The 27,498-nt window shown below is 40.5% G+C and overlaps 1 protein-coding gene and 1 long non-coding RNA gene across 2 annotated transcripts in view; one reads left to right on the top strand and one right to left on the bottom strand.

The window, feature by feature from the left end:
- Nucleotides 1–27,498, bottom strand: part of uts2r (urotensin 2 receptor) — a 68,437-nt gene that overhangs the window by 4,990 nt on the left and 35,949 nt on the right. The gene's annotated exons all lie outside the window — the stretch shown is intronic.
- Nucleotides 1–27,498, top strand: part of LOC141784744 (uncharacterized) — a 108,777-nt gene that overhangs the window by 80,980 nt on the left and 299 nt on the right. The window lies entirely within an intron of this gene.

Here is a 27,498-nt window from a genome sequence, read left to right as displayed (position 1 = left end):
TCGCAAGCACAATCGCAATCGCAATATTGTCCATCTAATCGCAAATCGCACCTTTTCCCCAAATCGTGCAGCTCTAGTCTTATATCCACTGTGTAAAAATAGTAAATAACAATACTTTTTGTTTAAAAGCGCCTTTCAAGCACACAAGGACACTGTACAGGATAAAACAACAACAATAAAATCAAGAAAACATTACAACCATGAAATCAGCAAAATACAACAGATAGTGATGGATAGGTGGATGAGAGTGGAATAGTCCCTCCTCACTCATGGTTCGAACGTCTAACCTTAGTGAATGTGTTGAAACAACCTTTTCAAATTAATTTAAGCCAAAAATGCAAATAAATAATAGTAATGCTAAAACTTTATGTTAACACAACATATTTTCAATTTGTTGGGGCTTGCGTTCACTCAGGAAGTTATTTCTTTGAGTGCACCTCATACACTCCACGGTTTGGACAGTTTTCTTATCAAAGGCTTCCCATAAATAGAGATAAGCAGGAACCATACATCCAGAAGCCCTCCCTACACTGTTTACATCCAACTGCACAAACAGGAAGATCCATTATCTCATTTTCTACTTTATGATGTTCTGTGAAACGACTGACTTATCAACCCATCACCAGCCGCTCACGTCTGCATCACAGGTTACACAAGCAAGTCCAGGCCAACCCAGCGCTGAGTGTTAATCTGTGCAATATCTCTTTTCACAGTTCACTTTCACACCGCAGCTGCACGTTACAGCTCGGCTATTTATACTCCGTTCAAAGAAAGTGGGTCAGGTGCAGATTCATTCATTCGGGGCCTATTCATAAATTTCTCAAGATCTACCACACTTTACTCAAATGGTGAGTGTAAACAGCTCCCCTGAATACACACAGAAGCCTAATTATAGCACGACGTGCAGAGTGCAAGCCTTGCAAAAGCTGCAGTTCATCTCTCAAGAACTACATAATTGGAGTAATTTCTAAGCAGTTAGATGTTTGAGGGGAAACAGCATAAAAAGCAATGAGATGGTAAGTGGTGCTGACAGGAAATTAAAGAAAAAACTCAAATTATTTACAGGATGTGTGATAAATTACTCCAGATTTATAGAATACTGATAATTGTCGAGGGAAAGCTCCGTATTATGAGCAAATTAAGCCAGGCTCTTAATTACAGCCTTACTATACACTTCCCTTCTCCTCTCAGCTCCATTAGCAACATCATTACAGAACAAGGTTTATTTGAAGTCATTTTAAAAGAAAAAACAGCTCTTCAAAGCTTGAAATGGGAAAACAAAAAATGGATTTGAGACAGAAACTCGTGCCAACAGTGACACAGAGGGAAACAACGCAGTGGGATGTTTCTACCTGCTCCTTTTCAGCTCCCATAAAGAAATTAAGACGTCTTTCTTTAATCTTCCTTCACAGAAAAACTGGAAACAGGATTCAGAGCTGGTGCCAATTTTCCAAACTTTCAGCGAAGCATCCAGCGCAGATACGAGAGAGCTCACAACGCAGTGGTGTGAGAGTCTTATTACGAGAGAAAACACACACACAACCAGACTTTACACAAACAAGCACTTGGCACACTACTGAAGAGTTACTCCACGCTGCAGAGCTGAACCTTCTCCTTTCTCTGTCTGAGGTTACTGAACAAACGCTGCCAAAATCAGAGTTAAGCAACTCATTTCACAGCGCTGGAGTTCATTGATTACTTCAGCGATGGGATCAACAGTGAAACTCAGGCCAAAACAAACTATTTTTAAGTTTCCAAACACTGAGAGCAGCTTTCCCAACATCGCATGCATGGGAACAGAGGTTATCCACCAAGAGTGGAAGTAAACAAAGACTCAGAGCAAACTGTGCTTTATCATAGAAAATGAACTCTTATCAAGTGTTTTCGTCTCATTTTCACTAAAAATGTCTTTTTAGACTCAGCATGAGCCACATTCACCTCACCAGTCCAGGAAAATGTCTTATTTAAAGTTATTCAAAGACAAAATGAGGTCTGAATTGCTGCAAAAGTAACTTGTATTAAGACATTATGCTAAGTTCAAGCAAATTTTTCAGCAAACTAAAGATCTGACTTTTAACCAGGTGTGTGGTTTTTCTTTTTTTTGGAACAAATTTTTTTTGTTCAAGTTAACTTTTTTACCAGATACGACGCCACAACGCAAGGTATTTATCAACAGTTATGTAGCACTACAGTTTGAAATGTGACAACAAGCTAATGTTGTAGTAGCAGGCTCAATGTAGTGCTATTGGCAGCCTGGTGCTACAACGTATCTGTAGGCTAATGTGACAACAAGCTAACTGTCAGTTCGTACAGTAGTTTAGTAGCCGTCCATATGTAGTGCTATCGGCAGCCTGGTGCTACAACTTATCTGTAGGCTAATGTGACAACAAGCTAACTGTCAGTTCCTATAGTAGTTTAGTAGCCGTCCATATGTAGTGCTATTGGCAGCCTGGTGCTACGACATATCAGTAGGCTAACATAAGAACAAGCTAACTGTAAGTTCCTACAGTAGTTTAGTAGCCGTCCATATGTAGTGCTATCGGCAGCCTGGTGCTACGACATATCAGTAGGCTAACATAAAAACAAGCTTACTGTAAGTTCCTACAGTAGTTTAGTAGCCGTCCATATGTAGTGCTATCGGCAGCCTGGTGCTACGACATATCAGTAGGCTAACATAAGAACAAGCTAACTGTAAGTTCCTACAGTAGTTTAGTAGCCGTCCATATGTAGTGCTATCGGCAGCCTGGTGCTACGACATATCAGTAGGCTAACATAAAAACAAGCTTACTGTAAGTTCCTACAGTAGTTTAGTAGCCGTCCATATGTAGTGCTATCGGCAGCCCAGTGCTGTGAGACATATTGTGTAACGTTAGTGAATCCTGGTTCTGTCCTGCCAGTAGTGATGGGTCCGGTGACACTGATGCCTCGGGGCATGTGCCCGGCTCTCAGAGTGAAGCCTCGTGTCGGTGTGCATATTGCTTTGAGAAAGTCACGTGACCGATACAGCTGCTGTGTCGCCTTTCTCACTGAGGCACCAAACTGTGTTTACGGATCACATCTGTTGACGGTATGTGTCATTGCCGAAAAAAATCACAGATATCTTGAAGCACAATTCTATTCTCAAAGCCACTGAGATACAGAGCCAGAAGGAAAAGTAAGATTTCAGACCATTTTGATCTTATATCAGCAATACAGTGTTTGTTTTTTATTTCCTTTTTTTTCATTCAGTTCCTCTTGAAAATCAAAACCTCCCTGCCTCAAAGATAGGTGCATAAGCAACATCATCATTCACGACTTTTTAACCTTGATTCACATGTTAGAAGATGTGTTCATATTTTTTATTGACTAAATGTTTTAAAGATATAAAAGATATTTTACATTTAGATTACTATACAATATAAAATGTAATAGTTCAAATAATTTTGTGTATTCTAGGTCATTGAATCAGTACGCCAGTTGAGTCTCTCAACTCTGTTTCCTGCAATGATGTTTCAGATCCAGCAGGTGTCAGTATTGAGCGACACAGTTTCACAGTATCAACACAGTTTGGGTAATGTGTGGTTCATGAGGCCCTATCTACCCATCACTACCTGCCAGTCATCTACCAATCAGAGCTAACGTAACCTCACTCTTCATTTCATTGATAGACTCTCAAGTTTGAACAGACCACTGCAGAATAACTGCTGACTGTGGGTTGGAATCAATATTAGCATAAACAGTTTAGCCCTTTTAGCCTTTAGCTTGTGCTCTATCTCTCTCCTGTTTTTCTTTCTTCTGCTCTTCTGTCCTTTTTTCTGTCTGACAGTTAGGCTCCAGTGTCCACCACCACTACAACATTAATCACAGAAATCAGAAAGAAATCAAAACTTCATCAGCTGACGTGGTGTTGTCATGGAGACAATATTAATCTTAAAGATATGAACAACCATGAATCTCCTGAATGGCGTGTTTACTTTTTATATATCTGAGGACTTTTCCCGCTGAAGAACTTGTCTTAGTTTGTATTTTTGTGGGGATGAAATAAAGTTTGAAGCAGTTTTAAGGTCGGCTTTGGCTGCAGTCGGTTCGATGGTTGGCTTCACTTGCAGCCTTACCCGCTCCTCTCTCTCTGTGGAGAACAAAATCTCCTTAAGTCCGACGCCGAAGGGCAAGAAGTGGAGAAAATGAATCCTCACTTCCTTTTCTCTACAGCAATTGGGACTTGGATGTCGGGGCTGTTTCATGATATTATGCTCACACGGCTTGTGGGAGTCTGTGTATGTGTGGTTATCTTCCTCTGGAGGCTGCAGCCCATCGTTCAGGCAACTTTTAAACCTTTGAGGGGATTAAGCGGCTGACTCTCTCTTGTTTCAGATGCCTATCAGCGATGCAGTTGTGCTCTTGTCTCTGTGAGGAACAGAAAGCGGGATAACTCTGCTCCCACGCTCTCAGACCAGCTGCCACCTAAACTGCGACGCTGTGAACCGTGCGTCTGATGTCTTCCCTTCATTACCGCTCCTTCCTTTATCATTTCCTCTCCTCCTCTAGGCCCCCTTAGCTGGCTCAGCCAAACCACCTCATGGCCCACTTGGCAGCCGCGGCAGCTGTCAGACGGTGAGGTGCGTATTTGCCCGTCTTTGCCAAGGCTCCGTCATCAAAAGCTCATCAGAGCCATAAGTGGATCTCAATATGCTGAGGAAGTGAGGGCTCGTTGGCTTTGAGTGGTTGCTCCTGCCGCTTCCTGTAACCCTGCAGACATAAATTATTCAGCCAGGTCACAGGAGAAGGCACCTCAGAAGCATTTCTCGCTGGCTGAAAGCTGCATTCTTGTTTTCATTTGAGATATTTTAAGCAACCTGTGCACCGGCGTCTGCTTGGTAAGCTGTGCAGGGGTTTGAGTCTCTGCAGCAGTGCCAGGAAGCAGATTTGCAGGGTAATTATTGTGGTTATCAGAGCTGTTATGGTAATATCCTGCACACACCCTTGACCATACTTAACCTTGGCTCACAGCCACGTTAAATCTGAAAAACTGCTCCTCTGGGTGAGGAGCGCCCTGAGAGATGCAGCCAGATAAGCCTGTCTGTGTCCGTGCAGGGGTTGGATGTATCTCTGAACACCTGGGGGTCTCAGGCAGAGTGTGTGTTCCTCTCTTTGCACCCAGAGGCGTCTGAGTGTGTGCTGCAGCTTTGGCTCCTTTCTGGCAGGACACAGCGATCAGGCTTACCCTGCTGCTCGCTGGCTGCTCCTTATCTCAGCCCTGCAGTCCTGAAGGGTCCTCATCCCCACACACAGTTACACCTGCAGACAGAGGCTGCTCATAATGACACGTGTTGATACTGTGTGTGTGTGTCAACATGTGCTGCATGGGCAAACAGGCGGTGAAAGGCTTTATTACATCGTGTTTGAAACCTAAATCCTGATTTATTTTAACATATTTGAGCATGTGAGACACAAACGCAGCTCCAGACGTGTTTGCTGTCGTTACTACATCTGCTTCATTCTCACAGTCACCAATAAACCATGTCTTTCTGATTTGGCACTTGGTTAAAGCTGCAGGAATTTCCTCTCCCTGCTCCCTCATTGCTGCAGCTTTCCTCCTCTAAACCAACGCCGTCAAGTCTCCAGTTTGGTATGTTCGTATTCTCCTGTAAACATCCCATAATATAATCAGTGAAGATGGCAACACGTGGCCCTAATATGACCACTTTTTTTCAGTGATAATGGGTTCTAACATTTGACCAAGGGGCCGGACCAGGAGCAGATGGATGGAGTGCTTTGGTAACTATCAGGGAATCATTCGTTCATTCCATATCCGTTTTAGAATCCCAAATCGGAAAACGGAGAACGACTTGTTATTCAATTTTTCGTTTTGAAATCAAAAATCAGAAAAAAAAATAACGGTCTATTTTTCGCTGTTTTGATTTTGTTTTGAAATTAAAATTAGAATATGAGAGAATGGAATTATAATGGGATATTTAATCTGTGTATGGTTCGTTCTTTCATTATTCTGTTTCAAAAAAAAAAAAAAAAAAAAAAAGAAGAAAAAAATATACTTGTTTTTTTTGTTTTTCTGTTTTAAAACCACAATGGAAAAACGGAAAAACGGAAAAACAGAAAAACAAAATTACAGAAAAACAGAAAAACATGTTTCTTCTGTCCTGGTTTTAAAAATGAAAAAAACAAAAAATAATAAAAGATTGTGTCAAAATTGTTTGTGTAATATTTTGATATTAAATGTGAACGTCTCTAAATAAAAATTAGACAAATAACTCACATTGAAGGTTTATACAGACATGTTCCTAAGCTCTTTTTTTTTTTTTTATAAGTAACAGATCACTGACGATTAACTCCATCTTATCAGCGCGAATATGTGCACTTCCACGTGTTTCGATGAGTTTTGTTTTGTCCACTTTCCTTTTCTTAGGTCCGTTCATCTTTACAGAAGGGCTGATCGGTCAGAGGGTAAAGTGCAAATGTGGAGTAATAGGCCTACGCTTCACCTCAACAAAGCCAATGTATCTACAGTGCGCCATCTAATGGGAAAACATCAGAATTGGGAAAATAAAACATTAACAAGGTTTATTCATTTATAATCTTTTCAAGTTCGGCGGGCCGGATTAAAACGTTTAACGGGCCGCATGTGGCCCCCGGGCCGTAGTTTGCCCATGCCTGATCTAACATGTGACTACACTGCTCAAAAAAAAAAGGGGAACACTAAAAAGTTACTCTAAACGAGCTATTAACCTAATCATCTGAATCAACGAATTAACTCAGACTGTGTGCTTTCTCTCAGAGCTCTTTGTGTCGTTTTGATCTTTGTCTTTCAAGTTACTGTCACACGAGTTATCTTTGTGCGGCTCCATGTGCCTTTTGGAGTGTGTACGCTGAGGTTTTCTTCCAGCACTCAGTCACTAACTGGAAGTGATGTTATGAGGCACTCGTCTCCATCTCTGCCTGCTGCTCCTGTTAAAGCAGGAAGATCAGAAGCAGCTTTAATGTGTCTGTGTCCTCCTGGATGCCCTTACAGGATGAGCAGTGAGGCTCAGGGTTTGTTCAGGAGAAGAACAAAGAGAGGTAAAATAAAAGAAGTCGGTGTCCTGACGTCATGACCGGGACACCTTTTGATCCCATACTGTGTTTTAAAGCCACTTCTCTGAGTGCTCAAGGCTCCTCACAGTGCTGCTTTCTGCTCTCTGTTGTTTTTGTTCAGTTTGGAAAAGTGTGACAAAACCTACATTTTCTGAAAGTTAGAGTGAGGTTACTCTTTGTTTTGAGAGTAATTCACTGTGTTCAAGTTTCTATCAACTGATTTCCAAAACATCAACTGTCTTAGCTCTGTTTTAGGATTTTACAAAACTTCTGGGGAATACTTGGATATAATCTGTCCCTGTGGTCATTGACTACTGATCAACTCTAGCCTTGTTTGCACAAAGCGGTTCAGTTTGGTTTGTCTTGCTGCAGCACACCAGACAATTGGACTCAAGTCATAAAGACTTGTCTCGAGTCAGACTTGAGTACCAAATTTGACCATTTGCAACTCGACTCAACTTGAGGGAAAAAAACTTGAGACTCCACTCGACTTGGACAAGCTTAGTCAAACGACTCGTAGCATCTTTGCCATGCTATAGGTTCACACTTTTATTAATTGATTGATGGATTGGAGACAGGTGTGCAGCAAGATCACTAGCACACAAGCAGCCAATGGGCACATTCATCACAGTGCAGTTGTTAGCTAATAACAGCGACTATATAATAATATAATTATACCTCTTCTTTATATTATTAAATATATAGTTTAATCCATGCAGAGGTGTAGACTGATCTGATGGGTTTTTTTGATATTTACTTTAGGAAGATAAGGTTTCTCTCTTCAAGATATAAACCTGAGATATAATCTGTGACTCCACTCCACAACCTTTGGGACTCTACTCGACTTGACTTGACAACCTTTGTGACTGGACTTGGCAACTTTTGTGACTCGACTTGACTTGACTTGGCAACCTTTGTGACTTGACTTGGCAACAATTATGACTTGACTTGTCAACTTTTGTGACTGGACTTGACTTGACAACCTTTGTGACTTGACTTGACTTGACCTGACAACCTTTGTGACTCAACTTGACAACCTTTGTGACTGGACTTGGCAACCTTTGTGACTCGACTTCACAGCCTTGGTGACACGACTTCACAACCTTTGTGACTCGACTCGACTTGACTTCACAACCTTTGTGACTTGACCTGACAACTTTTGTGACTCTACTTGACTTGACTTGCCCACGACAACAAATTTTGAGACTTGCCAGAGACTTGGACCAAATGACTTGCTTATAACTAATCTGATGGTATTTTCTGAAATTTCCTCTAGGAATACAAGGTTTCCCTCTTCAAGATACAAACCTGAGATATAACCTGTTTCTAGACTTCACAACCTTGTGACTTGACTCGGCTTGGATTGAAACCTTTGTGACTCGACTTGACTTGCCCACAACAGAAAAACTTAAGACTTGCTGAGACTTGGACCAAATGACTTGCTACTCCCTTTGGACTCGGATCTGAGGGTCTTGTATGATTGTCTACAGCACACATTCTACAGCTTTTCTGCTGACTAATCCTGCCACAGATCCCCACTGTCCCACTTTTCGGACCCTTTCATTGGGCTGCCAGACTAAACCAATCAGATCCCAGATGGTGGAGCTACAACACTGGAGACTGTTGATTGGTCGAAAGAATCGTCACTTATCGTCCTGTTCTCTTGCTCTTTGTTTACTGTGTCGAGTTTTTCTTATTCGTTGGACTCTGTGTCGCGCTGCTATGGCATCATGCTAGTAGGTAATTAATGCAGCTATCTGCACCTGGCTTACACGGCTACTACCACAAGGGGGCGCCTTTGGCTGTGGAAACAGGACTCTTACTCTCCCCAACCTGGGGCTAAAAGAGTCTTTAAATCCATTCCTGAAATGATTTATGATCTCTGACTCTTTGAGCTTGTCTGATACGTCAGTTCCTCCAAAGATGATTATTTCCTTCCTGCTTTCTTAGTTTGTTTTTTAGAAAAAAATTGAATCTTAAAGTTGGAGACAAAAACTTTTCACCTGTGTTTAACTTTCTTCTTTTAAAACCTGATTAACATTTTGTGTTTTTTTCATTCATCTCTCTCTCTGTAACTTTAAAACTCTTCTTCATCTTTGACTTTTCTTTTGATTTCCTGTGTTTTTGTGAAAGTCAAACAGGCAGGTGAGGCTTTCTGTTAAGTGAAGATTTATTATTCTCCTCCTATAACGTGACAATGAATAACTGATTCATCCAACAAAAAACACCTTCGAGTTTTTACTTGCACTGCCCAAAATCTGCACATGTATGGTTTCCAGATTGTATTGTGAATCCCTCCTTACATGCCCCCTAACCCCACAATCCTAAAATACGTCCTTTAGGCGCTGACACCTTTCCTCACAGACACTTTGCAGGACTTTAGAAAGTCGTGCAGCAGGCGGTGAGAGGCTAAACCTCAGATTATCCCTTCTCTTTCAAGTCTTGGGTGGAATATCAAACTGAAGCTCTGGGCCTAAAGAAATCCCTGTTTGAACCTGGAGCGGCGGTAACTGTTTCCACGCCGCCCTGACGGACTGTGACCGTACCTGTCTGCGTGATAAAACACACCGCTTACATCTCGTCTGACTAAACCAGATCAAAGCGAGCTGACGGCTGCAGAAACGTGGAAACAGTCGAGTTCCCCTCCTCGCCGTGCCAGCAAACCCACATGTTGCCAGTGTCGTGTCTTTTTCATTAACTGTCTTCGTCCACACCTGCTGAACAACTGTTCTTTGGGTTGGTAACTTCACGTTGAGCAGATTAGAGGCTGGTTTACGGCTTCTCTTTGATCCTCTGGGACACACTCCTTCCTCTGCCTGGGTCTTCACTTCACGACCTTCCCCTCGGCTATTCGTGTCAAGGTGGAAGAATATAGCCGGGATATCTTTATATCCACGTGTCACATTTCACTTGACCCCAGGCGAGTGCAGCTGGAAGGCTTTAGACCAGGGACGGAGCCAGGATTTCAATCGTGGGTGGGCCTTCAATGACAAAAGTTACCACATAGTACTTTGCTTTTTGATCCTTTAATGTTTGATAACATTTTATAACGTTTGAGTGCATCAGACAGCAATGTCTCTCAATGGTATCAGCCAAAGTTGCGCTCTAACGGGCTGTGCCGCCTCAACTTTTCATGTATTATGATCTATAAGAGCAGCTACATCAACCACAGTTGGGGTGGGGGATATAGCCTCAAAATTATACCACGGTATTGTAAGGAAATTTTTTGATAGCGATATTTATGACGATATGGGGGAAAAAAACGAACAACTTATTATCAGTGGTTGCTGCCTCTGAATAACAGCATTTTTATTGCACACACAGTATGAAGCCACTTTTCCAATCATTTCCTACCACTACACAAGCTTAAAGGGACAGTTCAGTTTTTTTGAAGTGGGGTTGTATGAGCTCTATGTGACCACTAAGGACATTAGATACAGTAGAAAGTTGTCTCCTCTCCCTCAGTAAGACACAAACTTTAATCGATCGTGACGAGGAAATAGACGCTAACAGGGACAGACCGTACCAAATTCAAAGGCTATTTTCTCTGCCTACAAGAAATAAAATCAAAAAGTAATACCACAGTTTAAGAGTACGATACATCAAATATTTTTTAAGTGCATTAAGTCTTCGGAAATATAAACATTTATCTGGACCTAACTAACTGGTCATGTGTCCTTCCGCGCAGCGCTAGTGCGCTCCGTCCCCTCTTCTCCTTTCAGCCGTAGGGAATGTAAACAAGCTATGCTTCAGGCGCCGGTTGTAGCCTCGTGTAAGTTTGATCAAGTATCGTAATTCTTTTGTTTGTACTCTAAGGATTGTGAGGCAGCGTAGGAAATTCAAAATGAGTGACTATGACAGCGACGATGAAGTTCCATTCACTTTGGAACCAAAAGGATACCTGTATGAACCAGAGCACACAGAAGAAGAGCTGCTACAGATGGAGACTGAAAGGAATACAGAGGAAACATCCACGGACACTACCCTTGAAGCTGCCCCTGCTTCAGACAGCTCCCAAACAAATCAGGCGTTTTGTCCATTTTTCCCATAACTGCTGGTTGAATGGGGGCGCTAAAGAGCCTGTGAGTTTTCTTGATCACAGATATTTTCTGGAGGTGTTTGTTGACTCTGTAAAAATGTTTCAGGCTGCTCCAGTGAGCGCTGAACGAGCTGCGGGGTGTTGGTGACAAAGACAGCTCGTTGAAGACAGCTTGTTAAAAGCAGCGGGGTTATTAGCTGTATAATAAATAACTGGATACAGAGGATAGAGTGAAAGCATTAGGGGATCCATGGCTATTAACGAAGAAGAGCAGTGTGAAGTCGATCATTGTTTGTATAAAAAAGCCGTTTCAGCTTCACGCTGCTTGAACAATAACGCACTCCTCAGAGGAATTATTCAACGTGGAGCTGTGATTTAACGCCTCTCACTGGATCCTGAGTGGGCGACTCTTGTTAGATAAATGTATTAAGAATTGATTTGGACTGGCTTCACTCTGATTGATTTTCAGCTGAACATGTGAGGAATAAGCGAACATTGTGTACTGAACTGACTTCCAATTAAAGTGAAGAGCTTTCATCCAGTTATTAAACTCACATATCTCTTCTCTTTTCATGTTGAAATGTATTTCTCTGAGGGTGAATCTGTAAATCCTGTGGTCAATGTCGGGCTTTATTGTTGCGTTTAATGAATGTCAGGCGTTTATCTCTGTCAGTGTGTCAGTAGGGCTGCTCTCCGTGGAGCGGGGCTGTCTGTGAGGGAACAAAGCTGCTCGGCTGGCGTTGGACACTTTCCATTACTCTGTCACGAAACTATTTAAAACGCTATTTAACCGCAACTGTTTTTGTCTGTTTTTGGCTGCTGGAGGTTTTGTTTCAAACACAGCCAAACCCTGTCCCTGGGATCATCCGAGCTCTCTGTGTGAATATGTCTGACACTGTAATAAAGTAGCCTCACAGTGGACTGTAATCCCATTTTCTGTCCTAATCCTTGTTCCCATGGATTAGTATCACCTGAGCTTCACCTGATTTCCTCTGGGACTCTGTGAATCACCTTCTGAAGTCAGTGTTTGATGCATTTGGAAAAGTAAAACCAGGTTTTCTTTCGAAGTTACTGCATAAAAATTCATAATTAAAAAGATGAAATGGTCCCTAACTGATAAACTTCAACATAGAGTGAGCATCTAAGCTAAAACACAGTTCTGGGCCTCTATACATGTGTGTCAGTGTCAGTGTCTGCCTCAAACCTCCTCCTCAGCCTGGATGCTGATTTTTTGGTTGTTTTAGGACATTTCACGGCGGAGAGTAAGCATGGTTACTTCAGTGTACCCTGTGACTCTGCGTGTGGATTAGCAAGTGGAAGAAGCTAATCAGAGCGGCTACGATAGCAAGGAGGAAGAAAAGTAACCAAAGTAAAACCAAACTCCAAACAGATAAAACTTTTTCCTAAACGAGGGTGAAGCTTGGCTCGGCTTTCACTCGCTTTCAGGACCTTGGAGAGCAGCACAAGATGAAAAGCAACGTGAGTTAGCTTTCTGCTAACCAGGCATGTGTCAAATACCCATGATTAGCATGTGCTAACATGCTAAGTCAGGAGCACAGATCTCGAGTCATGTAGAAACGTGACGCTACAGGTGGTTGCTGGGCTAGAGAGTACGTTCACGTTGTCGAGGTTGGAGGCTGTGGGTGTGTGCTGCAGCTGGCACTGAGCCCAGTTCGAATGTTGTGTTTTTCTAACAAGTCGCAAAAATTTTTGCAGACACTACCTTTAAGTTTAGGGTTAATGCTTTATTCTTCCGAAAACATTGCTTAACTTCCTGAGGCAGACCTTCTGTGTGTGTATAACAACAAAACTTGGTCTTTGTACAGGAAGTTTGGTTATTTGTGAGTTTTTAAAAAAAAAAAAATTATCAGTGTTACTGTTCTTAAATACGCTGTTTTTTCCCCCCACTGAAATGAGTGTAATTTTGTCGTGTCACCAAAAGATGACATGAGCTAACATGCTAAGTCAGGTGCACGGCTCTCGAGTCTCTCCCACATAACGTAAATTCCTGCAGACCTTCGAGTCATATGAAGTTTAGCAAAGCAGATTGTACCGAGCCTGACCCTGGCTTCCCTTCTTTGATTCTCAACAGTTGGAGATTTTTATGTCAAAATGCCTGCGTGGGTGGTTTTGTGGATGCAGAACAACAATAAATAAAGCATGCATTCATTTTCAAAAGAAAAGAAAAGGCAAGGCTGTGCAGCTCATGTTTTGCAGATGACATTGTCTTACTGTTAGCACTACACAGGCATTCAAACTGTGACAAAGACAGGAAATGTTCCTCTCTGCATGACCCAAACTGTGTTTCCAATCTGACCGCTCTTTGGATCTCTGCATAGATCTCATTGTCCTCTTCCTGCAAACAGTGTTTCATACTGTGGCACAAAAGCATTCAGCTGAGTTTGCCCCCAAAATGATGTCAAACCTTCGTTTACCAAATATCCTGTGTTGCTGGAGTGATGTTAAGCATTAGAGTCACGTCAACAAAAGACCTCTCAGCAGGTGATTCACTCTACAAATTACAGGCATGGTCACCTCCAACAGCTTTAAAAAAACGAGACATCCTCCACAATTACCTCAAATATCAGAGGTCCTCAGGTAACAGGTTTAACCACGGCATCCTCCTAATTAACGACACGTCACGCTTTGCTTTGTGCTGGCATTTCCCTTCTGTGGTGGTTTGTTAATGTCAACCACATTTTGATGGTTTTAATTATCACATACTCACTTTAGAGCCTCCTGCAGTCTTATTATGGGGACATATGGGTCCTGAAACTTTCTGAACTTTCCCATGTGAACCTGGAGAAGGGTTTCGGCCTCTCATGCTCTCACTGCTCAAACCACCCTGTTTTATCTAACCTAAGCTAACGGATTTAGCTACAATCTCTGGACCTTGCTTTTTCCACTTCCATTTTCAACTTTTTAACCATTTTTGTCTGGTTTATTTTTCCATGCATGTATTTTACTCTTACCTCACTATTTCGCTTATTTGTATCTGGTTTTAAAGATGCTATGAGGAGGATCTGTTTCAACTGGACTGCCTCGCCACCTTCTGGCCTGGAGTCTCACACACACTGTCGTAAATTTCTTATAGCGAGGCATGTGTTTGTTTTGGAATTAAAACAAGATCAGATCGAAACAAATTCTCTTTGTTCAAGTCAACTTTTTACCCGATACAACGCCGGGAGGTAAGGTATTTATCAGTACAGTCACGTTGCACTGTTGTTTAAAACGTATGTAGTGCTATCTGCAGCCTGGTGCTACGATGTATCCACAGGCTCAAGTGTCAACAAGCTAACTGTACGTTTATGCAGTAGTTTAGTAGCAGTCCATATGTACCCTTACGAAAGAAAAATATATTGCAGCATATTGGAAAATATGTCATATATTAGGTAATATATTCCCATTTATGAGATTTAGTATTTATATTTTCAATATATTGCAATATATGGAAAGTGGCAATCATTTGTATATTTTGCAATATATTGCAATATATTTCATGAATATATAATATTTTGTATATGTGCCCTCAATATATTATTCCATGTATATCATAATATATCAATAATATATTACAATACATTTCAAAAAATATATTGGTACATATATTTGTCTTTCGTAAGGATAGTGCTATCAGCAGCTACGTGATACGATGTATCTGCAGGCTTAAGTGTCAACAAGCTAACTGTCACTTGTTACAGCAGTTTAGTAGCTGACCATATGTAGTGCTATCGGCAGCCTGGTGCTGTGAGACGTGTCTGTAATGTGTAACGTTAGCTAACACGTAACCTCACTCTTCATTTTATTGATAGACTCTCAAGTTTGAACAGACCACTGCAGAATAACTGCTGACTGTGGGTTGGAATCAACGTTAGCACAAACAGTTTAGCCCTTTTAGCCTTTAGCTCGTGCTCTATCTCTCTTCTGTTTATCTTTCTTCTGCTCTTCTGTCCTTTTTCTGTCTGACAGTTAGGCTCCAGTGTCCACCATCACTACAAAATCAATCACAGAAATCAGAAAGAAATCGAAACTTCATCAGCCAACGTGGTGTTGTCATAGAAACTTAGACGTGCCATAAATCCATCAATCAATCAATATGTAACCTCTGGCAAGTATTTGTTGTCATCCTCTCTTGTTGTGTGCATACATCATTTTTTTAAACAGTTTTGCCAAAACAGTCGAGACATTTCCATCTCACATTTTTACATGTAGTTAAGTCACTGAGGATGAAAAATTTCGGACACGACAAAGGACGGAGCTGTGTGCTCCTGCAGGATTTCCTCTAATGAACAGAGCCAACATGTGATTTGATAATGAAAGAAAACTCAGTTCATGACCCTCACCGCCGAAGCTGTGACCTCGACATCAACCTGTTGTTTCCAATCAAACGGCTCCCCCCCTCCTCCTCCTCAGCCCTGGTGCTGGCGTCTGTGATCAACTGCAGGTACATGTGTCGCTGTAAAGCCTCACCAGTAATTGCATGCGCTTGTTTACTGCTCCTTTCATCAGCCGGGAACAGGCTGTAATCATCGGATAATATTAAGGCTCTTCTCACAACAGCCCTGGAGCTTTTACTTTGTACACTTGTTTAGAGGCGTCCTATCAGGCGGCTCCTTTCATTAACGCTTCCTCTGTCCTTCCTGACTGAGGAGAGGAGACAATCCATGTTTCTGCTCACTCTTTCTGCCCCTCATTTGTCCCTGCAGGGGGTTTCCTTCAAACCGACATGTTTGCATAATGTTCTTGCTGTAGGTCATCAAGGAAATAATTGTTGCAATCAGTAAAACAAAGAGAAAGCATGTTTGCAATTATCCATTGTTTAGGTTCCCGTGTATGAAAAGCTGCATGGTTCGGTTTCATGAAATGATGACATTTTTCCTCATGAGCCGATGGCATTTTAAATGAATTACACTGGCACAGCTGTATCTGCAGAGCTGTGACCCCTATTAGTCTCTCCTAATGACCTGGTTCTTGTTGGAAATGTTAAAATTTAACATCATCCTTGCTGATTTTCACCTTGACTTTCTGAGGAATCTTTACGAAACACAGAGAAAGGAAGCTCACAGTTTCCTAAAGATCGTGACAGATGAGAGTATAAAACATTTCCCTCTTTAAACAAACAGCCGTTATGAAACCGACACATTTGTATGCAGCGCTCGTCTCCAGAAGAAAGCCACAGATAAATGTAAACAGGCCTCTTTAATAAAAGATAAACCCCGCTGTCATTGAACTCAGCATCTTTGAAGTGGCTGACTGTGCAAATGAAGACGCAGCAAACAACACGCTGCTGGCTCCTGAAGGGCCGTCGCTGTCTGGAATAGTGTTACATCAAGAGATAACAGAGGAGACAGATGCCGTCCTGACAGGAAGCAGCAACGGGACGCCACCAGATCAATGCAGAGACATCAAGGACGACCTCATGGACGACACCAGGAAGAGACTGGATTTGACACTTCCTGTGGCACACTGAGTGTAACCTTCACTTCCTTCATACTCCCATCAAACAAGGCTGTTTGGGGGAGCCAACCGCAGACGACTGAGATAACCCATCCTTTACTCCCTCTGTCCTTTCTGTCATATGCCACTCTTATTTTCACTTAGTTTCCGCTTTAAAGGGATTTTGTTCTAGAAATCTGCCTGATCCTAATCCACACTTTAAAATGTGATTATCTGCACCAATATAGGTTATTCCTAGATGCTACTTCTTAGCTTCCCAATTGGGTTGAACAATTGGCTCCGCTCTGGTTCCAGGTGAGCTGAGTCGATACTAAAAGATGACGTCACCGACGGCCGGCTACTGATGAGTCATGAGCTTGACGCCCAAAACAAGACAGGACAGAAGAGGACAAGGGCCATCAGCCATTATTAAACAACAACTGCAAGAATGGTGTCCCGTCAAGTTTCTCATGCTACTATTATTATACTACTATTGCCTCCAAGTCCTCCATTGTTTGTGATTGTTGTGTCGAGCTCAAAATGACGTGGACGTGGTGTCGCCTGCTGTTTTATGGTGACCAAAAAGGGCCGTAACTGTCAGACAGAAAAAGGACAGAAGAGCAGAAGAAAGAGAAACAGGAGAGAGATAGAGCACGAGCTAAAGGCTAAAAAGGCTAAACTGTTTGTGCTAATGTTGCCTCCAACCCACAGTCAGCAGTTATTCTGCAGTGGTCTGTTCAAACTTGAGAGTCTATCAATAAAATGAAGAGTGAGGTTACGTTAGCTAACGTTACACATTACAGACACGTCTCACAGCACCGGGCTGCCGATAGCACTACATATGGACGGCTACTAAACTACTGTATGAACTGACAGTTAGCTTGTTGTCACTTTAGCCTACAGATATATCATAGCACTGGGCTGCCGATAGCGCTACATATAGCCAGCTACTACAACATTAGCTTGTTGTATGTTTCAAACCGTAGCGCTACATAACTGTTCCGATAAAAACCTTATCTTGTGGCATTGTATCTGTTAAAAAGTTGACTTAAACAAAGAAAATTTGTGCCAAAACAAACACACGCCACGGTTAAAAGTCAAGTCTTTACGACAGTGTGTGTAAGACTCCAAGCCAGCAGGTGGCGCTGCAGTCACATTAAAACAGATCCTCCCCACAGCAGCTTTAAAACTCAATTTCAATTAAATAGCACATCTTATACCCAAAAGTTTGCATCCTAGAGTTCAAGCTAAACTAACAAAAGACTTTAGAGTAACATAATTATAATAAAATTAATAAATGCTAGAAATTGAAACAAGTTAAATATCAGTAAAACTTAACATCAACCATTATATACTCTAAAATATGAGCTGGAAAACTATGGGGCTTTGTTTTGATCTCCAAAAGCAGAGTTAACAAAAACAAACAAACAAAAAAAAACTTAAGGAGCTGAAAGAAGAAACGTAAGCTTGTATATGCCGTGACAGATGTGATCTAAGATCTGTTAACGTGGTTTTTTAATAATATTACATTTTTCTAAAACTTTGCTGGGACATGCTGCTGTTTTTGGCTGGGACGCTCTTATGAAATATTTTTGTAATCACAAGGTTTCTCTGGTTAAATATTAGATTAGATAAATAAGTCAGGAGAGCAGATCCCCTAAAAAATGCAGACTTGTTCCTCTTTGACAAAGATCAGAGTCGAAGTCCCAGTGACGTGGTTTTTGGCAGTACACACGTCTCCTCCGGCCTGTTGTTAAAATTTAATATTCACTATTCAAAAAAGGAAATTTTAGAAGCACTAGGACTCATGAAGGGTATATTTCATTGACGGAGAATAGAAAGCAAATCCAACACCAAACAGATCCTTTTTTGGGGATTGGGAACCAAAGGTTATGACCTCATCAAACCTCCTCTGTTTGAGTTTCTCAAACTGTCTGTCACCAGAAAGTTTACAGAGGGATGAACTCATGAAGAAACTCCCTCATTACTCTGCTTTAAATACAGTGACACCACAGGTCAACATGATTCACACCACTTTCATATTCATGAAACCGTCCAGTGACCCTCACGCCCTGAGCGGGATCATTATCATTTCGCTCCTGTTTCTCATTCCTCCAGCTTTTTCCCTCCCTGTGAATCGTCTGTAAGTAAAAATAGATTTTTTTATCAAACATCCCTAACTCCCTTCACAACCGCAGCTTTAAATCGTTTTAATCAGCTCTGACATTCATCAGGGCTGGAGCTAATTTGTTAGTCTTGTTAAAACAGGAACAGGGAGGCCAAGGTGTCGGAGCTGGCCCTGAACACACCCCTCAGAGAGGACCAGGCCTTCATTTGGAAACGTTCAGCCTGTTTGCGTCTGACTGAGTTAATGACGTTAAAATGGGATGGATAAATGGAGGATTGGATGAATGAAATGAGGCTGAGCTGCAGTTTGATTTATTCGCCCTTCAGTGGGAATTTCTCGTCTCACAACAGATCCAGGACGTGTCTCACATCCAGCCGACCTCAGGTTTTCAGCATGAAAGTTTACGTTTTTAGCCCAAAGCTCCCAATGAGTCATGTTTGAACTCAATATTTACCAGGCAAGGTCGACGAATCGATGAGAGGTGCTGCTGTTTCTCAGAGGAAAACAACCTCCAGCTTTAATCTCATTCACATCTTTCATACGTTCTGTTTCACGAGTTAACCGCCAGTTTACCATGAACATACTGTCCCAGAGAGACCAGGCTGCTAGAAGTTGTAGTATTTATTTCCTTATATGTGATCTGCTTTGATGTGTTTAAGTACCGTGGGAAATGCGTTTATGTCTGTGGTGGATGATTTGGATGCTTGGCCCTTCAGGGAGGATGGTTTGGGACGTGTGGATTTTGGGAGATTTGTGGCGTAAGAAGGAAGGTCAGAGGATTTATAAGTTGAAAAACTTTCAGATTCACATGCTCAAAGTTTTTCACCCGTGTTACTTTGTGTAGCCAGTTTCAGAGCAGCGCTTGTAAATCAAATTCCAACAATGGCACCTTCAACTCAGCATCTTCAGCCCCAAATCTTTATTTATGCCTGATAAGTATGGAGTAGTAAGAGTGCCAAATTACAAAAATAAATCTATAAAAGAAAATAAATGAAGGAATTAACAAATAAATTATATAAGAATCTATAAAACAGTAAATAAATGAAGTAAAAAAATATGTAAGAATCAATAAATGAATCTATAAATAAAGAAAAAAATGAAGTAAAAATGAATGGATAAATAAATAAGAATCTATAAAAGAATAAAAAATGAATTAATAAAGTATATGATAATCTATATCAGAAAAATTAAACAATGAATTAGTAAATAAATAATATAAGAATCTATAAAAGCATAAAAAATAATTAGTAAAGTATATAATAATCTATAAAAGAATAATAAAAAATGAATCAATAAACAAATTGTAAAAGAATGTATATGATAATTAAAAAATAAACTAATAAATAAATTATATAAGAATCCATAAAAGAAAAGGTTAATAAAAGTATTAATATAAAGTCAAATCAAAAAATGAATAGAAAAGTGCTTGATTAAGAAAGAACGAAAGAAAGAAAGAAAGAAAGAAAGAAAGAAAGAAAGAAAGAAAGGAAGGAAGGAAGTAGCTTGATAAAGTGATATAAATCAAAAAATAAACCCTTAAAAGAAAAGGCTAATAAAAGTATAAATATATTATTATTTTTGGTTTTTCTTTATATTTGTTTTTATCAGCCTTTTTTTTGTGGATTTTTATATAATTTAATTATTAATTCATTTTTTATTTTTTTTTTCATAGATTATTTTATATATATATATATATATATATATATATATATATATATATATATATATATATATATATATATATATATATATATATATATATATTCATTTGTTATTTCATAGATTCTTATATAGTTTATTTATCAATTAATTAATTAATTTATTCTTTGATAGATTCTTATAGAATTTATTCATTTATTCTTTTATGGCTTTATTTTTGTAATTTGGCACTCTCACTTCTCCATATGAAAGGGAAAGGGGCTGATTTGAATGACAAGCAGGTGCCAAGAAGCGAGGCTGTGACCTCAGCGTCACCTCTTTGGAGGTTTCCTGATGAACTGGAAGTCAAGACCAAATTGAGTTTCAAAGTTTGATGCTTTTATATGAGGTTGAGAGAGAATTTGTCCTCAGGACCATCAGCGTTCATGGGAAATAAATCCTTTAATATGAAAGAACAATAAATTACTTTACATAAGTAATAAAAAAACAAAGCCTGAAGGACTTTAAAAAAGTTTCCTGAAGCCTCTTTGGAAACAAATATTGAACAGTGCTGAAAGGACATCAATGTTTCATGCAGTCTTTAAGCACAGAGCACAGGGAGCACGGAGCAGAGCTGCACATAAAACGCACTGTTGCCCGTCCCTCATGCCTGTTTTCCCCCTTTATAATATGTATGTCACACATTCCATTTTCCCGCCTTCACTGAGTCACATGACAAGCTCCACGGAACTCTCAACCAGTGTGACATCATCACCAACTGCTGTGTTCTGAGGAGTGAAATTGACTGAAGTTTTAGAAACAACTCCTCACAGATGCCAAAATTTTGACCAAGTCTCTGTAAAAATAGACATTTTTGTAGTAAATTTTATCAGAAATCCATCTATGTCATTTTTAAAGCTGTACAACTTTTACTTTTTTGGTGTAGAGGCCTAACTGGCGCAGCTTGTGTGGTGGAGCTGGATCCTCCTCTCCCTTTCATTCTAATAGGGGGAGCTGAAACGGCTTCTTTGGGGTTCACCGACTTTGAAAGCTCGTCATTCAAAAACTGTTTGAGAAACAAAAAATTCACGCACAGCTATTGTGAAGCTGGGTCCACTCTGTCATCTGAGTGACTTTCAAGCCGATACCATTTATAGCTTAGGAGTAGGTTACTTTTCCAGCTTCCTGTTGGAGATACGTCAGGGTTGTCTGCATATAATTTGTATGTGGCTAAATTAGACGAACATTTTGACGTTAGTTTGAGCTCTCTATGACATTCCTACTGCTACTGAGAGACGTTTTAGTGTGCTGATGTGGCGTTAGAGAGCACATTTTGGTATGTTGGGGGTCAGGTTTTGTATTCTATTGAATTTTTGGCCAAATCCGAGGTGTGTGCCAATATCGATTGATGATTCTTCCTTTACTTTGTGTTATCTACGTTCCGTTTTGACCTGTCTTAAATCCATGCGTGAGCTTTAATGTAATGTGCGCTCCACCTTAGCCTGATGTGCTCTATTTGCAGCAATCCTTACATCTGTCGACCATCCGCCCCCCTGAGCCGTCTCCTTCTCCACCTTCTGCTTCCTCAGGTTTCAATAAACGGGTCCTCCTCTCACATTTGTCGCCATCGTGCTGAACAGCTTTGAATCCAAACTTAATTCTGATGGATAATCTGTTTACCCGGGAAAAATGAAGACTGGCAGCATGTTTATGAGATTTTCCAACGCCTGGGTTGACGACAGGAATGTTGGGTCCTGATGAAGCATCTGCACATCGGTAATTGAGATGCAACACGCTGGGCATCAACAGATTATTAAGAAACTAAATGCAAATTTCTGAGGCACATGAGCTGAGTCTTATAGAGACTCATCAGACCCCATAAAGACTTTTAATCTCCGAGGACGTGATCTTGAAGAGTCCTGCTGGCTCAGCAGGGGAAAGTGCAGGAGTACTTGAATCGTCCTCTCACATCCGGCCCTCAGTGTGCTGAAAGTTTCTTTACCTTCCTTCCACTTGTCCCTGTAAACTGTTAAAACCAGATTCCTGTAAATATAAGATAACACAGAGAGGGCGTCCTTTCTATCCCCTCCACGTGTCGGTGGAGATAAAATGCAGGCGTTTAAACGTCAGGGTGAGGGCAGACGGTTTCAGGACATGCTGGAAATCTCTCTTTGTTGTTTGTTCATGAGCGAGATTTAGGATTGAACTTTTGGCAGCAGTTTATAAAAATAACTTTTTAACTTACTCGGGCAACTTCATTGTTAAAAGTTGAGAAAAAGGTGAGCATTTATTCTTTCTGCTCTCACACACATCTTCAGTCTGTAGCTGGTGATCTCTGAGCTTCCTCTCTGCTTTTGAAAACTGTTCAGAGTTTTTTCAGCTTAATCAAATAAAAATGCATACCCCCTGCTGTGAGAGGCTCTCGACAGCAGGGTCAGTATAATTATTCTTATTTTCTCTTATTTTCTATTCTGTCCAATAAGCAATATAATTCTCCTCCTGCATAATTAATGTTATTTGAGTCGCTTTTGTAAGGGCATGCTAAAATATAAAATTCATATATAATAGGTCTTATTATTGTTTTGTTTTTATCAAGGGATCATTTTTTATTTTTACAGGATTTTTACGAACCTCTCCATCAAAATGACGGACCGGTAAAATATCCAACGCAGCGTCTGCTCACACAACCCTGCTCTGTCTCCTTCACATGACACTATGAGCTGACCTTGGCTTCAGAAGTGGTTTTGTACCATCGGTTTTTCTAGTTGTGTTGTGTTCCCGCAGGAGAACAGCTTTAAAGGTCAGAGTAATCTCAGGTAGTGATTGTGTAACTTAATGGCGTTGTACCACTTTGCTGTCCCCAGATGTTTTTTTTTCTTCATATGGATCAGAGAAGCTGGAGTTAAGCCTTTATTGTGGATTATGGAGGACCAAAACTGCCAAAATTAAAAATAAATAAAAGTGAAACAAAAATCAAAAATACACTTCAAAATTGATTATAAAAAGATAAATTTAAATGGAAATTAGAAATGCACCAATCAATGAGTGGTCCATCCTTACATATGAAACTGATCTTGTATAGGAAGGTCTGACAGCCAGTCATTGTTGCTTTTTGCTCTGAGACCTAAAACTCAGGAAACTTTATTGGTTGTTTAGGTTAAAACATAAAGATTTTATTGTTTCACAGGTATTGTTCAATGATCTTCAATAAAATAAGATTGGAACATTGAAGGTATATGCTGTCAGTTATGAAAAATAAAAAATAAAAATCAGTATCGGCAGGTCAGGCTTTTTAAAGATCAGTGATCGGTCAGAAAATTGTCATCGGTGTACCCCTAATTAAATAAAAAAAAAAAAAACATAAATAAATAACTTAAAAAAATAATAAGATTCAAAATGTAAAAATATATAGAAAAATAAACTTGGAAATAACTATTACAAAAAATATATAAATAGAATTTAGTATCAATAAATAAATATTTTATTGTTTGCTAATTGGTTCATCAACCTATGAGTGCTGAAATGGACTAGTTGTGCCTGCAAACAGCTATATTGGTTTTTGTTTTTATTTCTACATTAATTCTTGTATTTATTTTTAATTTTTTTTTAATTCATTTACATTTATTTATTTATTTTATTTATTTTTTTAAATTAATTTTCACTATTATCTATTTTTTTATTTATTATTTTGGCAGTTTTGGTCTCCCATAGTGTATAGTTGAAATAAAACTAAAATCTAAAAATCAGAAAAAATTGCGTAAATTGAGATAACACTAACTCACACATTTTTAAACACATTTGGAGCACATCCAGATGTTTTCTGAAATTAAAAAAAAACAAAACATTTCTTTGAATCGCAGTTTGTCAAAGCGACTGTGGACTCTCCCGGAAAGAGACGTAGATCATTTCTTACTGATCCTCATTTTAATGACTGTATGAGGGAATAGTTTCCTCCCCTCAGGGATTGAAGCCTGGTTTGTTGTTTCTTGTTTTCGCATCATGCAAACGGACTAATAATGGGATTTAAGATTAGCCTCAGTCCATTTGGGAATTTCTGATTTGTGTGTTTTCTCGTAAGATGCAACATGTGTGTGTGACCATAAAAGCCGTGCGCTCCCGTCCCTGGAGTCTCCTCTATTTGTATGGGCAGTCAGGGCGTACTAATTGAAGTCCTTGCTTTCTCAGGGCCAAATGTCTCGCAGTATGATTACTCTGTGAGAACCATGAGGGCCCGACGTCGAGTCCTGGAGATGGAAAAGTTCAGCCTGAGTCAGATGTAACTCTGTGGGCCTCATCCACTCATCAACGTTAACGTCTTCGTGAATTTTCTTTTCCTTCCATCCACGTTGGGTATGTCCTTCATCTGTCTTCCTCTTCCTAGTTTCTGTTTGTTTCACGTGAAGGAAAGGTCATCACTCAGCATTCCTGCCTGTAGGGCGTCAAACTGCTCTGTCCTCTAAAGCAGCAGGACGTGTGTGTAACCTCACCGTCCTCACATGTCCACTTTGAGCTGTGTGTGCTGTTTATTACCTCCATGTAACCCCTGACGCTAACACACCGACCCTGCTCTCACATCCACCTCCATTAACCTCGTTCTAACTTTCTAAAGCCGTCGGGCTCCTGGGATGTGAATGTCAGCGGAGAGCTCCTCTGCAGCTTTGAATTAAGTGAAATTTCATGATATTACTCTCACCACTAAAATCTGTCTTAATGAGACTTCCTGCTCGATAACCTTTAATGGATTTAGTCGTGTCCTGATTTATTATAATGATCTATCTTCAGGTTTCAGGCTCCTCAGACTATTTCTATGATATGATGGATGTGATTAAATCTGAAAGGCAGAGAAAGTTTTATCAAGTTTTCAGAGAGATTGGAGCTAACAGCAGCTTCTTTTCATGACACTTTCCGACTGAAAATATTCCCAGTGATTGCAAAGTTTGACTTTTAAAGGAGCTAGTGTTTTTCCAGGAGAAAGACTCAGTTTCCCACGAGCACTTGCACCTAATGTCGTGAGAATGTGACTCTGTCCACAGGGACTGAGCCTCACAGACCCACACAAATCAAGTCCCGTCCCCCCGCTGGAAAGTTTTTGGTTGTTGTTAAGTTGTTTTGGCGTTTTGGACACAGCCCTCTGACACCCCGCAGTGTGACGGCGTCTTCAGGATGATTTTTACATGTGACAGATTGAAGTTCCTCTGCTGCGCTTTACTCTGTTAAGGTCCGTTTCTCATCCCTTTGCGTAGGAAAAATGTCTCCGTCCTTTTCAAACCATGTTACTGTCACTGCTCACATGCTTCCATGCGTTCTTTATGTTGGCATTGCTATTAACCAATACATCCACCAGGGGGAGCAGCCCAGAGTCAAAAGTTTATGACGACAAACTCAAAAAACAAACATGGCGACTGTTGAGGAGGTGATGCTCATGTACAACGACGGAGGAGGTGGTCAGTGAGGCCGAAAGTTCCTCTATTGTTATTGCTTCTTCGTGTCTCAATTAAACTACGTATCTGCTGGTAACAGCAACACTGCCCCCCCATGGTTTCCAGTGGTACTGCTCTGCTTGGTCCATATCGGTAAGCTTCATGGAAATGTGCAGAAATATAGAGGAATTGAACAGAAGCGCCGTCTGTGTTAGACATAGACCGCTTTGTTTCTTTTTCAAGGCCGATACCGAAAATCAGTCTTCAAGGAAGCCGATAACTGATATTTCAGGCCGATATTCATTAGCAGTAAAAGTGAAAATATTGCCATAAAAATTTGGGATAATACGAGCTCCAGTCATTATTTAAAGTGATACTCTGGGATGGAACAAGTTGGGTCCTATCACAAGGTTTAGGGCAGAAATTACCCCTACAGCAGTGTTTTTGTGCAGCAGAAGCCCAGAGCGCTCGCACCAAACACCCCCTCCCTGCTCCTCTGCAGGTTTCCTCTGCACTCAGACGGAGCCATATTTTACTTGACCAAAAACACAAATAAACGGACTCCCACCAAAAAATCTGATATCAGTCTGCATTCACGCTTTATTTAGAGAATTTTCAGCGCGTTACTTTCACACAAAAACACCGCTAAATAAGGCTGTAGTTCTCATCGTGTCGTAAAACGGCGCTACCTCCGCTGCAGAGCCACAGCTGGCTACGAGGCGCTTACTGCTTAGTGTATCAGTCCGATACAGAGTAGTGACTGCAGACAGAGAGAAAACAGGCAGATGCTGATATGTCTCAAAATGCTAAATATCGGCACCGATAATCGGCCCAGCCATTAATTAGTACATGTATGTATCCGTCCACTAATCGAGCCCCCTGCAACCAAACAACAGAATGAGATTGTTTGAAAAGGTGGGACTCTTTTCGCTTCCATTCAAACTCTGCTGTGAATCATTTATCGTGAGATTTCGATCCAACATAAATCCTTCAGTAGCGCTCACCCTGGATTTAACCAGCTCCTGTAACCATTCTCGTTAGCAATCAAATCCACGGCTTTATCTGAGAAATCTCCAGAAACGATCAGTGTTTGTGTGTTCCTCTCATCGGGCTGCTGTCTGTATGAGGAATATCACAAAGATGATAAACATGCAGCATTTCTCTCACACACACGCTCAGAAACTGTGAATTTATGAATGAATTCAGGCTATTTTTGGAGAAATGACACAATCTGAGGTATCAGCTCCCTCTGCTCCTCTCTGTGACACACACACACACACACACACACACACACACACTTTGGAGCTGGTTTGTAACCTTCAGTGAGGAAAAGGTTTTTTTCCTCTCCTGTTAAATGTCATCATCTGACGTCATGTCTCTGCAGCTGCTTGAAGAAAATGTTATTCTGTCACATTTACGCTGGTTTTGATCATTTTGACAGGTGATGAAATGAAATTTAGATTTATATTTTCTTACATAATTAATAAACATTTTAACAGTCTTAAAGTGTTACAGACTCTAAATGGACTGAAACTATCAACTGCTTAAAACAGATCGTCTTAAAATATCTCCTTTTTATAATCAACCATTCATCACCTCCTTGCTTTCACCACTTGTACCTCAGAGACACTGATTAAGATGCTCTTCAGTACACTCAGCACTCACTAATTAGACAGACAAGTCAATTAATTCAAGGCTTGAATGCTCAGACTCTGACTCAGCCGTTAACAGGCGCGAGTATGAGAAATACAGGCTGAGTGAAGGATCAG

This window comes from Halichoeres trimaculatus, unplaced genomic scaffold, assembly GCF_033239565.1.
Source record: "Halichoeres trimaculatus isolate MK-OKI-2021-1 unplaced genomic scaffold, fHalTri1.1 fHalTri1_scaffold_23, whole genome shotgun sequence".
Lineage (NCBI taxonomy): Eukaryota > Metazoa > Chordata > Actinopteri > Labriformes > Labridae > Halichoeres > Halichoeres trimaculatus.
Note: the sequence above shows the minus strand (reverse complement) of the source record. Positions and strands in the feature narration are given on the sequence as shown.